Source organism: Bos grunniens, chromosome 2, assembly GCF_055505025.1.
Source record: "Bos grunniens cultivar Pamir isolate PY7600 chromosome 2, Bosgru_T2T1.0, whole genome shotgun sequence".
NCBI classification, from domain to species: Eukaryota; Metazoa; Chordata; class Mammalia; order Artiodactyla; family Bovidae; genus Bos; species Bos grunniens.
In genome coordinates this window covers 130460450-130474444 of record NC_141166.1, presented here as the reverse complement: position 1 = coordinate 130474444, position 13995 = coordinate 130460450, and the positions used below count along the sequence as shown (strand labels likewise).

General features: G+C 41.6%; 1 protein-coding gene across 6 annotated transcripts in view; it reads right to left on the bottom strand.

Moving 5' to 3' along the window:
• Positions 1 to 13995, bottom strand: part of PMS1 (PMS1 homolog 1, mismatch repair system component) — a 111901-nt gene that overhangs the window by 56409 nt on the left and 41497 nt on the right. The gene's annotated exons all lie outside the window — the stretch shown is intronic.

The following is a 13995-nucleotide window of genomic DNA, read 5'->3' as shown; positions in this document are numbered from 1 at the left end:
GAACCTGCCTGACAATGCAGCAGACTTAAAAGCTGTGGGTTTGATCCTTAGGTTGGGAAGATCCCTGGGAGGAGGGCATGCCTTACCCACTCCAAAATTCTTGCCTGGAGAATTCCATGGACAGAGAAGCCTGGCGGGCTACAATCCACAGGGTTTCAAAGAGTCAGATATGACTGAAGCAACTTAACATGTGTGATCTAAATAGGAATAATCTTTATTTCTACCACTACTGAAAAACATGGGCTTACTGCTGATAGAATGTAGTATCTTAAGAAATCTGCTGATATTCTAACTACCTGGGAATGATGCTTATTCTGCACTTTAAAACATACAGATGATATAAGGCTACACAGCATATGTATAACCTTAATTATTCAATTAAAAATTCTTATCTGATGTGCAACACCATTAATTATCAGAGAAATGTATATCGTAATTACAATGAGGTATCACCTCTCACTGGTTAGAATGGCCATCATTAAAAAGTCTACAAATAATAAATTCTGGAGAGGGTGTACAGAAAAGAGAATCCTCTTACACTGTTGGTGGGAATGTGAATTGGTACAGCCACTATGGAAAACAGTATGGGGGTTTCTTAACAAAAGCTACCGTATGATCTAGCTACTCTGCTTCTGGGCATATATCCAGAGAAAACTCTATTTCAAAAAGATACATGTACCCCAATGTTCAAAGCAGCACTATTTACAAAAGTCAAGACATGGAAGCTACCTAAATGTCCACTGACACATGAACAGATAGAAAGTGGGATGATAAGGGAAGTCCGAGATGGAGGGGATATGTATACATATAGCTGACTCACTTTGTCATACAGCAGAAATTAACAAAACATTGTAAAGCAATTATACACCAGCACAATTAAAAAAAAATAAAAAAGAAGATGTAGTACACACACACACACAATGGACTGAGCCAGAAAAAATAATGCCACTTGCAACAACATGAATAGACTTAGAGATTATCATACTAAGTGAAATAAATCAGAGAAAGACAATGTATGATATTACTCATATGCAGAATTTAAAATATGACACAAATGAATTTATTAACAAAACAGAAATAGACTCATGAACACAGAAAACAAATCAAAAGGAAAATAGCAAGACGAAGAGAAAATCAGGAATTTGGGGTGAGCAGATACAAACTACTATATATAATACAGGTAAACAACAAGGTCCGACTGTACAACACAAGGAACTATATATTCAGTATCTTATTTATAATAGCCTATAATGGAAAAGATATGAAAAAGAATATATATGTGTATAACTGAATCACACCAGAAACAAATACAATATAAATCAACTATACTTCAAGTAAAAAAATTCTTATCTGAAATAATATCTAATTGCCTGGTTTAATTTATCTCATCTTCTGAAATATGCAAAACTAGGATAATGAAACAAAAGCTTTTTTTTTAAATTGTGAACTTATTTAACCAAAAACTTGAGGGGTGGGGTCAAGATGGCAGAGTAGGATACAGAGCTCACTTCCCCCTACTAACACATCAAAAATACATCTATGTGTGGAGCAGTTATCACCGAAAACAAAATGGAGACTGGCATTCAGACTCTTCCATAACCAAAGGTGTAAGAAAGACGCACGTGACACTGAATGCAGGGGAAGGGACGCAAGTCCGTGCAACTGCCCGCCCCTTCCGAGAGAGGGTGCAGAAGAGGAAAGCGCACACGGGCCCAGAGGCCCTTCCCAGGGAACGATCAGCTGGAACCAGTTACTGGGCTCCCTATCCCTGGGGTCCAACACCAGGAAGGTGAGTCCCTTCAGGTGGTTTCAAAACCAGTGGGACTGACAGGCTCTAAGAAACCTAGACTCCACTCATGAAGAGTGAGCAGATGCTTGCTTACTCCTGAAATAGGACAGAGGGAGCAGGTCTCTGGCCTGTTTCCCACTACCACCTCAGCACACACCTTGGACGAGTTGAGCAGCCACTCTGGCACAGCTCCACACTATAACAAGGGCTGCCTTAGCCAACGGAAGTACACAGTTGCAGGGGACCGGCGTGGCTTGAATCTGGGGCAGCATCCAAACAGGTCAGGGGCAATCGTTGCTGGTGCTTGCAAAGGAGGTGGACTGGGAACAGTCTGGAACTCTGACTGGTAATAGCGCATCCACGGTGCATGCCCAGTCCACACAGGGCATCTGCCTTGGCCCTTCCTGCTCCACAAAAGAGCTCCACATTAGGGCAAGGGCTGCCCTGGCTGTGGAGAATGTAGTTGTAGAGGGTGGAGCTGGCTCAGGCCCGAAGCAGCATCTGAACAGGGAAAGGCAACCACTGTGGGCACTCCTGGAGACAGTGGATCAATAGCAGTCTGGTACTCTAAAATGGTGCCAGAACCACAGGGCATGGACCCCAATCCATGACAAGTGCCCACACGTGCCCCTCTTGCTTCAGCCCCCCTCGAGGGCAAGTGTGCCAGTGCTGGGAGGGGGAGCACACATACTTAGAGAAAACAGAGCCAGCTCAGACCTGATCCTCAGGCCTTGTATTCCGGCAACACGGAACCTGATCTCATCCACAATCGGGTGGTATTGGTCACTGGGCAGAGAAGCCCCAGCTCACACTTGACTCTGTTCCAGCCCATCTGTCTGTATTCCTAGACCCAAATAAGCTGAAAGCTGCCAGCACTCCGTGGAGGAAGATGTAATCGTGTTCATATAAAACCCAGCTCTCCTACCAAAGGCACCTGGTACTAACTAGGGATGACCCAACAGACACCCCTACAAGACTGCAATAGGTAACTGTTTCACCAAGTTTCATAGAGACACAGAAAAGTAAGCAAAATAACAAGACAGAAGAATTTGCTTCAGATGAAAGAACAAGACAAAACCCATGAAAAACAAAAAACAAAAAACTACTAATGACACTGGTAAATAATTTACTAAATAAAGAATTCAAAGCATTACTAATCAGAATGGTAATTGGACTTGGGAAAAGAACAGATGAACACAGTGAGAACTTTAACAAGGAACTAAAAAAAGAAAAAAGTCAGAACTGAATACAATAACTGAAATGAAAAATACAGCAGAAAGAAATAACAGTAGACTTGGTGATCCAGAAGAACACTTTTTAAGTGGTATGGAAGACAAAATAATAGAAATCACCCCATTAGAACAACAAAAAGAAAAACAAATTTTAAAAAATGGGAAGAGTTTTTAAGAGACCTCTAGGACAACAACAAACATATTAACATTTGCTTATAGGGTCCAAGAAGGAGGAGAGAGAAAAGGGTTGAAAATATATTTGAAGAAGTTATGGCTGAAATTTTCCCAAACCTGAAAAAGAGACATCCAAGGACAGGAAGCATAGACGGTTCCAAACAAAATGAACCCAAACAGAGGTACATCAAGACATATCATAATTAAAATGGGAAAGGTTAAAGATAAAGGGACCCACTGCAGTGTTCTTGCCTGGAGAATCACAGGGATGGGGGAGCCTGGTGGGCTGCTGTTTATGGGGTCGCAGAGAGTCGGACATGACTGAAGTGACTTAGCAGTAGCAAAGATAAAGGGAGAATTCTAAAGGCGGCAAGTGAACCCTCATAAGGCTCACTGGATTATTCTGTAGAAACTTTGCAAGCAATCAGGGACTGGCAATGATATAGTAAAGTGCTGAAAAGAAAAAACCTACAACCTAGATATATTACTCAGCAAGATTATCATTTAAAATTGAAGGCAAGATAAAGAACTTCTCAGACAAGCAAAAGCTAAGAGAGTTCATCATAAACTCTTAAAAACAACCCTAAAAGATATGTTAAAAGATAGTTTCTAAGGAAAAGGAAAGGTTACAACAAGAAAAATAAAAATCTATAGGAAAGATAAAATCCTACTATACAAATATAGGGGATTCCCTGGCAGTCTAGTGGTTAGGACTTGGCACTTTTACCACTGAGGGCCCGGATTCAATCCCTGGCTGGGGAACTAAGATCCGACAAGCTATATGGTGCAGTCAAAAAAAGAAAAAAAGGAAGGAAACCCCAAAACCAAAACAAAAAAATTCACAAAAGCAAATACATAGTAAAGGCTACAGATCAACCACTTACATGATATGCACTCATGTTCTCCTGCAAGAACACCAAAACTGCAATTACCTGCTGAACAATCATCAACAGGATAATGTTGGAACTCACCAAAAAAAGATACCCCACATCCAAGGGCAAAGGAGAAGCAACAAGACAGTAAGAGGGATGCAACTGCATTCAAAATCAAACCTCATAGCTGCCAGAGACTCCTGGAGGGCATGAACAAAACCTTGTGTGCACCAGGACCCAGGGAAAGGAGCAGCGACCCCCACGAGACTGAGACAGACCTACTTGTGAGTGTGAGGGTCTCCTGCACAGGTGTGAGTCAACAGTGGTGTGCCGCAGGGACAGGGGCTCTGGCAGCAGCAGTCCTGGGAGGTAACACGTGTGCGGTAAGTCCTTCTGGAGGAGGTCGCCATCAGCCCCACTGCAGAACCGCCAGGTGGACAATCACATAAGTGAAAGTGAAGTCGCTCAGTCATGTCCGACTCTTTGCAATCCTGTGGACGGTAGCCCGCCAGGCTCCTCCATCCATGGGATTTTCCAGGCAAGAATACTGGAGTGGATTGACATTTCCTTCTCCAGGGGCTCTTCCCTACCCAGGGATTGAACTCGGATGTCCGGCATTGTAGACAGACACTACCATCGGAGCCACAAGGAAGCCCGATCCACAAACTGGAGAACAATTATCTCTGGTGGAGGCACAGGTCAACAGTGGCCTGCTGCAGGGTCAGGGACACTGACAGCAGCAGTCATGGGAGGCACAGTGTGCTGGCGAAAGTCCTTTTGGAGAAGGTCACCATTGCCCCTATCATAGTTTGGCCTCAGCCCAAACTACAGGAATGGAACACAACCCCACCCATCAGCAGAAAGTCAGATTTAAGATTTACTGAACACAGTCCTACCCACCAGAGCAAGACCCAGTTTTCCCCATGGCCAGTTCCTCCCATCAGGAAGCTTACACAAGACTCTTATCCTCATCCATCAGAGGACAGACAGAATGAAAACCACAATCACAGAAAACTAACCAAACTGATCACATGGATCACAACTTTGTGTAGCCTAAAGAAACTATGAGCCATGCTGTATAGGGCACACAAGACGGACAAATTATGCTGGAGCAGTCCCACAAAACATGCTCCACTGGAGAAGGCAATGGCAAACTGCCTCAAAGTTCTTGCCTTGAGAACCCAATAAACAATATGAAAAGGCAAAAAGATAGGACACTGAAAGATAACTCCCCAGGTCAGCAGGTGCCCAATATGTTATTGGAGAAGAATGGAGAAATAACTAGAGAAAGAATGAAGAGACTGACCCAAAGTAAAAATAAGACCCAGTTGTGGATGTGACTGGTGATGGAAGCAAAGTCTGATGCTGTAAAGAACAATATTGCATAGGAAGCTGGTCCATGAATCAAGGCAAATTGGAAGTGGTCAAACAGGAGATGGCAAGACTGAACATTGACACTTTAGGCATCAGTGAACTAAAATAGACCAGAATGGGGGAATTTAATTCAGAGGACCATTATTATATCTACTACTATGGGCAAAATCTTTTAGAAGAAATGGGAGTAGCCCTCACAGTCAACAAAAGAATCGAAATGCAATACTTGGATGCAATCTCAAAATTAACAGAATGAGCTCTGTTCATTTCCAAGGCAAACCATTCAATATCACAGTCATCCAAGTCTATGCCCTAAACACTAGTGCTGAAGAATCTGAAGTTGAATGATTCTGTGAAGACCTACAAGACCTTCTATAACTAACACCAAACAAAGATGTCACAAAAAAAGATTCCCTTTTCATATTAAGGGACTGGAATGCAAAAGGAGGAATTGAAGAGAAACCTGTAGTAAGAGGCAAGTTTGGCCTTGAAGTACAAAATGAAGCAGGGCAAAGGTTAACAAGAGTTTTGACAAAAGGATGCACTGGTTCCAGCAAACAGCCTCTTCCAACAACATAAGAGATGACTCTACACATGGAAAACCACAAGATGGTCAATATCAAAACTGGGTTGATTATATTCTTTGCAGCCAAAGAAGAAGCTCTATACAGTCAGCAAAAACAAGACGAGGAGCTGACTGTGGCTCAGATCAAGAACTCCTTATTGCAAAATTCAGACTTAAATTGAAGAAAGTAGGCAAAAACACTAGGCCATTCAGGTATGACTTAAATTAAATCCCTTATGATGATACAGTAGAATTGACAAATAGACTCAAGGGATTAGAACTGATAGACGGAGTCCCTGAAGAGCTATAGAAAGAGGTTTGTAATATTGTACAGGAGGCAGTTATCAAAACCCTACCAAAGAAAGAGAGATGCAAAAGGGCAAAACCATACTCCTAGGAGGTCTTACAAACAGCCGAGAAAAGAAGAGTAGCAAAAGGGAAGAGAGAAAAGGAAAGATATACCTATCTGAATGCAGAGTTCCAAAATGAGAGATAGAAAAAGCTTTAAGTGAACAATGCAAAGAAATAGAGGAAAAGAACAGAATGGGAAGAGATCTCTTCAAGAAAATTAGGGATACCAAGGAAACATTGCATGCAAAGTGGGCACAAAAAAGGACAGAAACAGTACGGAGCTAACAGAAGCAGAAGATATTAAGAAGAGATGGCAAGGATACACAGAAGCACTGTACAAAAAAAGCTCTTAAAGACCCAGATAAGCATGATGGTGTGATTACTCAGGTAGAGTCAGACATCCTGGAGTGCAAACTCAAGAGGGCCTTAGGAAGCATCACTAGGAACAAAGCTAGTGGAGGTGATGGAATTACAGCTGAGCTATTTCAAATCCTAAAAGATGATGCTGCGAAAGTGCTACACTCAATATGCCAGCAAATTTGGAAAGCTCAGCAACACAACTGCACTCATTTCACATGCTAGCAAGGTAACGCTCAAAATTCTCCAAACTAGGCTTCAACAGTACATGAACCGAGAACTTCCAGATGTTCAAGATGGATTTAGGAAGGGCAGAGGTACTAGAGATCAAACTGCCAACATCCCTTGGATCACAGAGAAAGCAAAGCAATCCCAGAAAAACATCTACTTCTGCTTCATTGACTATGCTAAACCCTTTGACTGTGTGGAACAAACTGTAGAAAATTCTTCAAGAGATGGGAATACCAGATCACCTTACCTGCCTCCTGAGAAATATGTATGTAAGTCAAGAAGCAAGAGTTAGAACCAAACATGTGAAAACGAACTGATTCAAAATTGAGAAAGGACAACATCAAAACTGTATACCGTCAACCTGTTTATTTAACTTATATGCAGAATACATCATGTGAAATGCCAGGCTGGAAGAATCACAAGCTGGAATCAACATTGCTGGGAGAAATATCAATAAACTCAGATATGCAGATGATCCTTCCCTTGTGGCTCAGCTCGTAAAGAATCCACCTGCAATGCGGGAGACCTGGGTTCAATCCCTGGGTTGGGAAGATCCCCTGGATGCAGATGATACCACCCTAATGGCACATAGCAAAGAGGAACTAAAGAACCTCCTGATGATGGTGAAAAAGGAGAGTGAAAAAGCTGGCTTAAGACTCAACATCCAAAAAGCAAAAATTATGACATCCGGTCCTATCACCTCATGGCAAACAAACGGGGAAAAAATAGAGTGACGGCCTTTTATTTTCCTGGGCTTCTAAATCACTGTGACAGCTGACGGCAGCCATGAAATTAAAAGATGCTTGCTCCTTGGAAGAAAAGCCATGACAAACCTAGGCAGCATATTATAAAGCAAAGATATCACTTTGCTGACAAAGGGCCATACAGTCAAAGCTCTGGTTTCCCAGTAGTCATGTACAGATGTGAGGCTGGACCAAAAGAACACTGAGATCTGAAGAAGTGACGCTTTCAAACTGTGGTGCTGGGGAAGACTCCTGAGAGTCCCTTGGACAGCAAGGAGAACAAATTAGTCATTCCTAAAGGAAGGCACAGAAGAACTGTACAAAAAAGACCTTCACGACCAAGATAATCATGATGGTGAGATCACTCACCTAGAGACAGACATCCTGGAATGGGAAGTCAGGTGGCCCTTAGAAAGCATCATTATAAACAAAGCTAGTGGAGGTGATGCAATTCCAGTTGAGCTATTTCAAATCCTGAAAGATGATGCTGTTAAAGGGCTGCACTCAATATGCCAGCAAATTTGGAAAACTCAGCAGTGGCCACAGGACTGGAAAAGGTCAGTTTTCATTCCAACCCAAAGAAAGGCAATGCCAAAGAATGCTCAAACTACCACACAATTGCACTCATCTCACACGCTAGTAAAGTAATGCTCAAAATTCTCCAAGCCAGGCTTCAGCAATACGTGAACCATGAACTTCCAGATATTCAAGTTGGTTTTAGAAAAGGCAATTTCTAACCAGAGATCAAAATGAACCAGAGAGCAAATAGCCAACATTTGCTGGATCATCGAAAAAGCAAGAGAGTTCCAGAAAAACATCTATTTCTGCTTTATTGACTATGCCAAAGCCTTTGACTGTGTGGATCACAACAAACTGTGGAAAATTCTGAAAGAGATGGGAATACCAGACCACCTGACCTGCCTCTTGAGAAATCTGGATGCAGGTCAGGAAGCAAGTTAGAACTGGACATGGAACAACAGACTGGTTCCAAATAGGAAAAGGAGTATGTTAAGGTTGTATATTGTCACCCTGCTTATTTAACTTCTATGCAGAGTACATCATGAGAAACACTGGGCCGGATGAAGCACAAGCTGGAATCAAGATTGCCGGGAGAAATATCAATAACCTCAGATATGCAGATGATACCACCCTTATAGCACAAAGTGAAGAGGAATTAAAAACCCTCTTGATGAAAGTGAAAGAGAAGAGTGAAAAAGTTGGCTTAGAGCTCAACATTCAGAAAACGGAAATCATGGCATCTGTTCCCATCACTTCATGGGAAACAGTGAAAACAGTGTCAGACTTTATTTTTGGGGGCTCCAAAATCACTGCAGATGGTGACTGCAGCCATGAAATTAAAAGGCGCTTACTCCTTGGAAGGAAAGTTATGACCAACCTAGATAGCATATTCAAAAAGAGACATTACTTTGCCAACAAAGGCCCATCTAGTCAAGGCTATGGTTTTTCCAGTAGTCATGTATGGATGTGAGAGCTGGACTGTGAAGACAGCTGAGCGCCGAAGAATTGATGCTTTTGAACTGTGGTGTTGAAGAAAACTCTTGAGAGTCCCTTGGACTGCAAGGAGATCCAACCAGTCCATCCTAAAGGAGACCAGTCCTGGGTGTTCATTGGAAGGACTGGTGCTGAGGCTGAAACTCCAATACATGGGCCACCTCATGTGAAGAGTTGACTCACTGGAAAAGACTCTGATGCTAGGAGGGATTGAGGGCAGGAGGAGAAGGGGACGACAGAGGATGCGATGGGTGGATGGCATCACCGACTTGATGGACATGAATCTGAGTGAACTCTGGGAGTTGGTGATGGACAGAGAGGCCTGGCGTGCTGCCATTCATGGGGTTGCAAAGGGTCGGACATGACTGAGCTACTGAACTGAAATGAACTGAAAGGAAGGCAATCCTGAATATTCATTAGAAGGGACTGATCCTGAAACTCAGGCTCCAATACTTCAGCCTACTGATGCAAAGAGCCAACTCATTGGCTGAGAAGGACAAAAAATTTTTAAATCAACTATAACTATATACAGGATACGGAATAAAAATGAAGATGTAAAATATGACATAAAAAACAGAAAATGTGGGAAAAAGGAGTAAAAATATGTAGATTGTTTATAATGTGTTTGAACTTAAATGATTACCAGTTTAAAACTAGTAGATATAGCTACAGGTCAACATGTTTAAACCCCATAGTGAAGTCGCTCAGTCGTGTCTGACTCTTTGTGACCCCATGGACTGTAGCCTACCAGGCTCCTCTGTCCATGGGATTCTCCAGGCAAGAATACTGGAGTGCGTTGCCATTTCCTTTTCCAGGAGATCTTCCCAACCCAGGGATCGAACCCAGGTCTCCCGCATTGCAGGCAGATGCTTTACCATCTGAGCCACCAGGGAAGTACATATACACCCCATGGTGGTTACCAAATTGAAAACTGCAATAGGAGTTTCCTGGTAGCCTAACTGTTAGGATTCCAGTCTTTAACTGCCACAGCCCAGGTTCAGTTCCTGGCTGGGCAACAGATCCCACAAGTTACTAGGTGCAGCGAAAAGAAAGAAAAAATATATAGGGTGGCTGACTGAATTAAAAAACAGGATCTAACAACATGCTGCTTAAAAGAGACTCACTTCAGAGCTAGAGACCCACATAAGCTGTAAGTGAGAATATGGAGAAAGATATTTCAAGCAAATAATGACAAGAAAGCTGGGGAAATAATCCTCATGTCAAAAAACATTTTAACATAAAATCTGTAACAAAAGACAAATAATAAAGGAATCAGTGTAAAAACAGGGCTTAACGCGCATTAACATATATGCCCCTAATATAGGAACACCTAAATACATAAAGTAAATACTAACATATATAACTGGAGGGGGAAGTGGCAACCCACTCCAATATTCCTGCGTAAACATCCCATGAACAGAAGAGCCTGGCAGGCTACAGTGCATGTGGTTACAAGGAGTCAAACACGACTGACCAACTAAGCACAAACACAACATATATAAATGGAGAGACAGACAACGATACAATAATAGTAGGGCACTTTAAAAACCCACTTACACCAATCATCTAGAAAATAAATCAATAAGAAAACAGTAATGGGTTGGCCAAAAAGTTCCTTCTTCTTCTTCCTTAAGTTAAAAAAAAAGACACATTTTTCATTTTCACCAAGAAGTGAACAATGTATTCACTGTTTTGTTCCACTGCTGCTGCTGCTGCTGCTGCTAAGTCGCTTCAGTCATGTCTGACTCTGTGCGACCCCATAGACGGCAGCCCACCAGGCTGCCCCGTCCCTGGGATTCTCCAGGCAAGAACACTGGAGTGGGTTGCCATGTCCTTCTCCAAGGCATGAAAGTGAAAACTGAAAGTGAAGTCGCTCAGTCATGTCTGACTCTTCATGACTCCATGGACTGCAGCCTACCAGGCTCCTCCGTCCATAGGATTTTCCAGGCAAGAGTACTAGAGTGGGGTGCCATTGCCTTCTCCTACCTTCTGCCATTTTTCAGGCAACTTCATAATTTCATCTTCCCTAAACTTATCTTTTGAACAAAGAACTGTTTCAAGTGCCTTTTACAGTCTTCCAGTGAACTGAAATTTTTTCCATTAAGAGAATTTGTAAGGCCAAAACAAATGGAAACCTGAAGCTGCAACGTCTGCTAAATGTGGGAGATGAATCAGAACTCCTCAGCCAAGCTGTAACAGTTTTGCCTGGTGATCAAATAAACATGGTCTTGTGCTCAAAATTCTCCAAGCCAGGCTTCAGCAATATGTGAACCGTGAACTTCCTGATGCTCAAGCTGGTTTTAGAAAAGGCAGAGGAACCAGAGATCAAATAGCCAACATCCGCTGGATCATGGAAAAAGCAAGAGAGTTCCAGAAAAACATCTATTTCTGCTTTATTGACTATGCCAAAGCCTTTGACTGTGTGGATCACAATAAACTGTCGAAAATTCTGAAAGAGATGGGAATACCAGAACACCTGATCTGTCTCTTGAGAAATCTGTATGCAGGTCAGGAAGCAACAGTTAGAACTAGACATGGAACAACAGACTGGTTCCAAATAGGAAAAGGAGTTCGTCAAAGCTGTATACTGTCACCCTGTTTATTTAACTTATATGCAAAGTACATCATGAAAAACGCTGGACTGGAAGAAACACAAGCTGGAATCAAGACTGCTGGGAGAAATATCAATAACCTCAGATATGCAGATGACACCACCCTTATGGCAGAAAGTGAAGAGGAACTCAAAAGCCTCTTGATGAAAGTGAAAGAGGAGAGTGAAAAAGTTGGCTTAAAGCTCAACATTCAGAAAACGAAGATTATGGCATCTGGTCCCACCACTTCATGGGAAATAGATGGGGAAACAGTCGAAACAGTGTCAGACTTTATTTTTCTGGGCTCCAAAATCACTGCAGATGGTGACTGCAGCCATGAAATTAAAAGACGCTTACTCCTTGGAAGGAAAGTTATGACCAACCTAGATAGCATATTCAAAAGCAGAGACGTTACTTTGCCAACAAAGGTTCGTCTAGTCAAGGCTATGATTTTTCCTGTGGTCATGTATGGATGTGAGAGCTGGACAGTGAAGAAGGCTGAGCGCCAAAGAATTGATGCTTTTGAACTGTGGTGTTGGAGAAGACTCTTGAGAGTCCCTTGGACTGCAAGGAGATCCAACCAGTCCATTCTGAAGGAGATCAGCCCTGGGATTCCTTTGGAAGGAATGATGCTAAAGCTGAAACTCCAATACTTGGGCCACCTCATGCGAAGAGTTGATTCATTGGAAAAGACTCTGATGCTGGGAGGGATTGGGGGCAGGAGGAGAAGGGGACGAAGGAGGATGAGATGGCTGGATGGCATCACTGACTCGATGGACGTGAGTCTCAGTGAACTCTGGGAGTTGGTGATGGACAGGGAGGCCTGGCGTGCTGTGATTCATGGGGTCGCAAAGAGTCAGACACGAATGAGCAACTGATCTGATCTGATCTGTGTTATTCTGATGGAAGACTATGCATTCCTTGTTGACTGATTGTGGTCACTTTATACACAACATATTCTTTGGCTGAAGACTGGCCTTTGGTGTGGTTGGTGGTGGTTCATTTCACTTGCCCCATGTTCTCTTCTGTTCCACATTACTGTACCATAATCCACTTTTCATCATCTGTCATAAATCGTTTTAAAAACGGAACATTTTCACATGTAGAAATACGGTCAAGAAGATTTTTTTTTGCTTTGGAATGCAAACATCAATATGACAAGCTGGTACAAATGATATTCAATGTTGATTTGGATATTCTTTGTATGATGGCTGTCTCCTGCATTGAATAACATTGACTGTTCTCAGTTAATGTCTCAATTTGATTGCTGCCAACTTCAACTGGCCTAGCCAACTGTGGAACATTGTTCAGTGAGAAATCTCCAGCACAAAACTTTACAAACCACTTTTGACATGTTTAATCAGTCACAACACCTTTCCATACGCTGCACAAATCTTTTTTTGCATTTCAGCTATGTTTTATCTTTTGTGAAACAATACAGCATAATATGCTGAAAATGTTGCTTTTCTTCTCCCATCTTGAATATTAAAATGGCTATACAAAAATTCACCAATATTGATAAGCTTCTTAAAAACTGTATGCTGAAATAACTCAAAGATTTAAGAGAAAGAAATAAGAAAAAAATTTAAGAGAACAGAAATTATATCAAACATTTTTCCTGACAACAACAATATGAAACTAGAAATCCATTATAGAAAGAAAATGGGAAAAACGCAAACCACATGAAGACTAAACCACATGTTACGAAAAAACCAACAGATCAATGAAGAAACTAAAAAGGCAATCAGAAAATACCTTGAGACAAATGAAAAAAAAAAAAAATTCTCCAAAATCTACCCAATACAGCAAAAGCAGTTTATTTTTTTTTTTTTCAAAAGCAGTTTAAAAACAGAAGTTTACACAGATACAGGACTATCTCAAGAAATTAAAAAATCTCAAATAAACAATCCAAACGACCATCTAACGAATTAGAAAAAAGAAGAACAATCAAAACCCAAATCAGCAGAAGGAATGCAATAATAACACTCAGAGAGGAAATAAAGAATCCAAGAAAACAATAAAAAGATCAATGAAACAGAAAATTGTTTTCTTAAAAACACAGACAAAATTGATAAGTCTTCAGCCAGGTTCATCAATAAAAAGAGATTTTAAATAAATAAACTTAGAAAATGAAAGAAGAGAAACAGAGATAAAACAGACACACACACAAGACAATAGAGATACCAAAAAAAAAAAAAGCCACA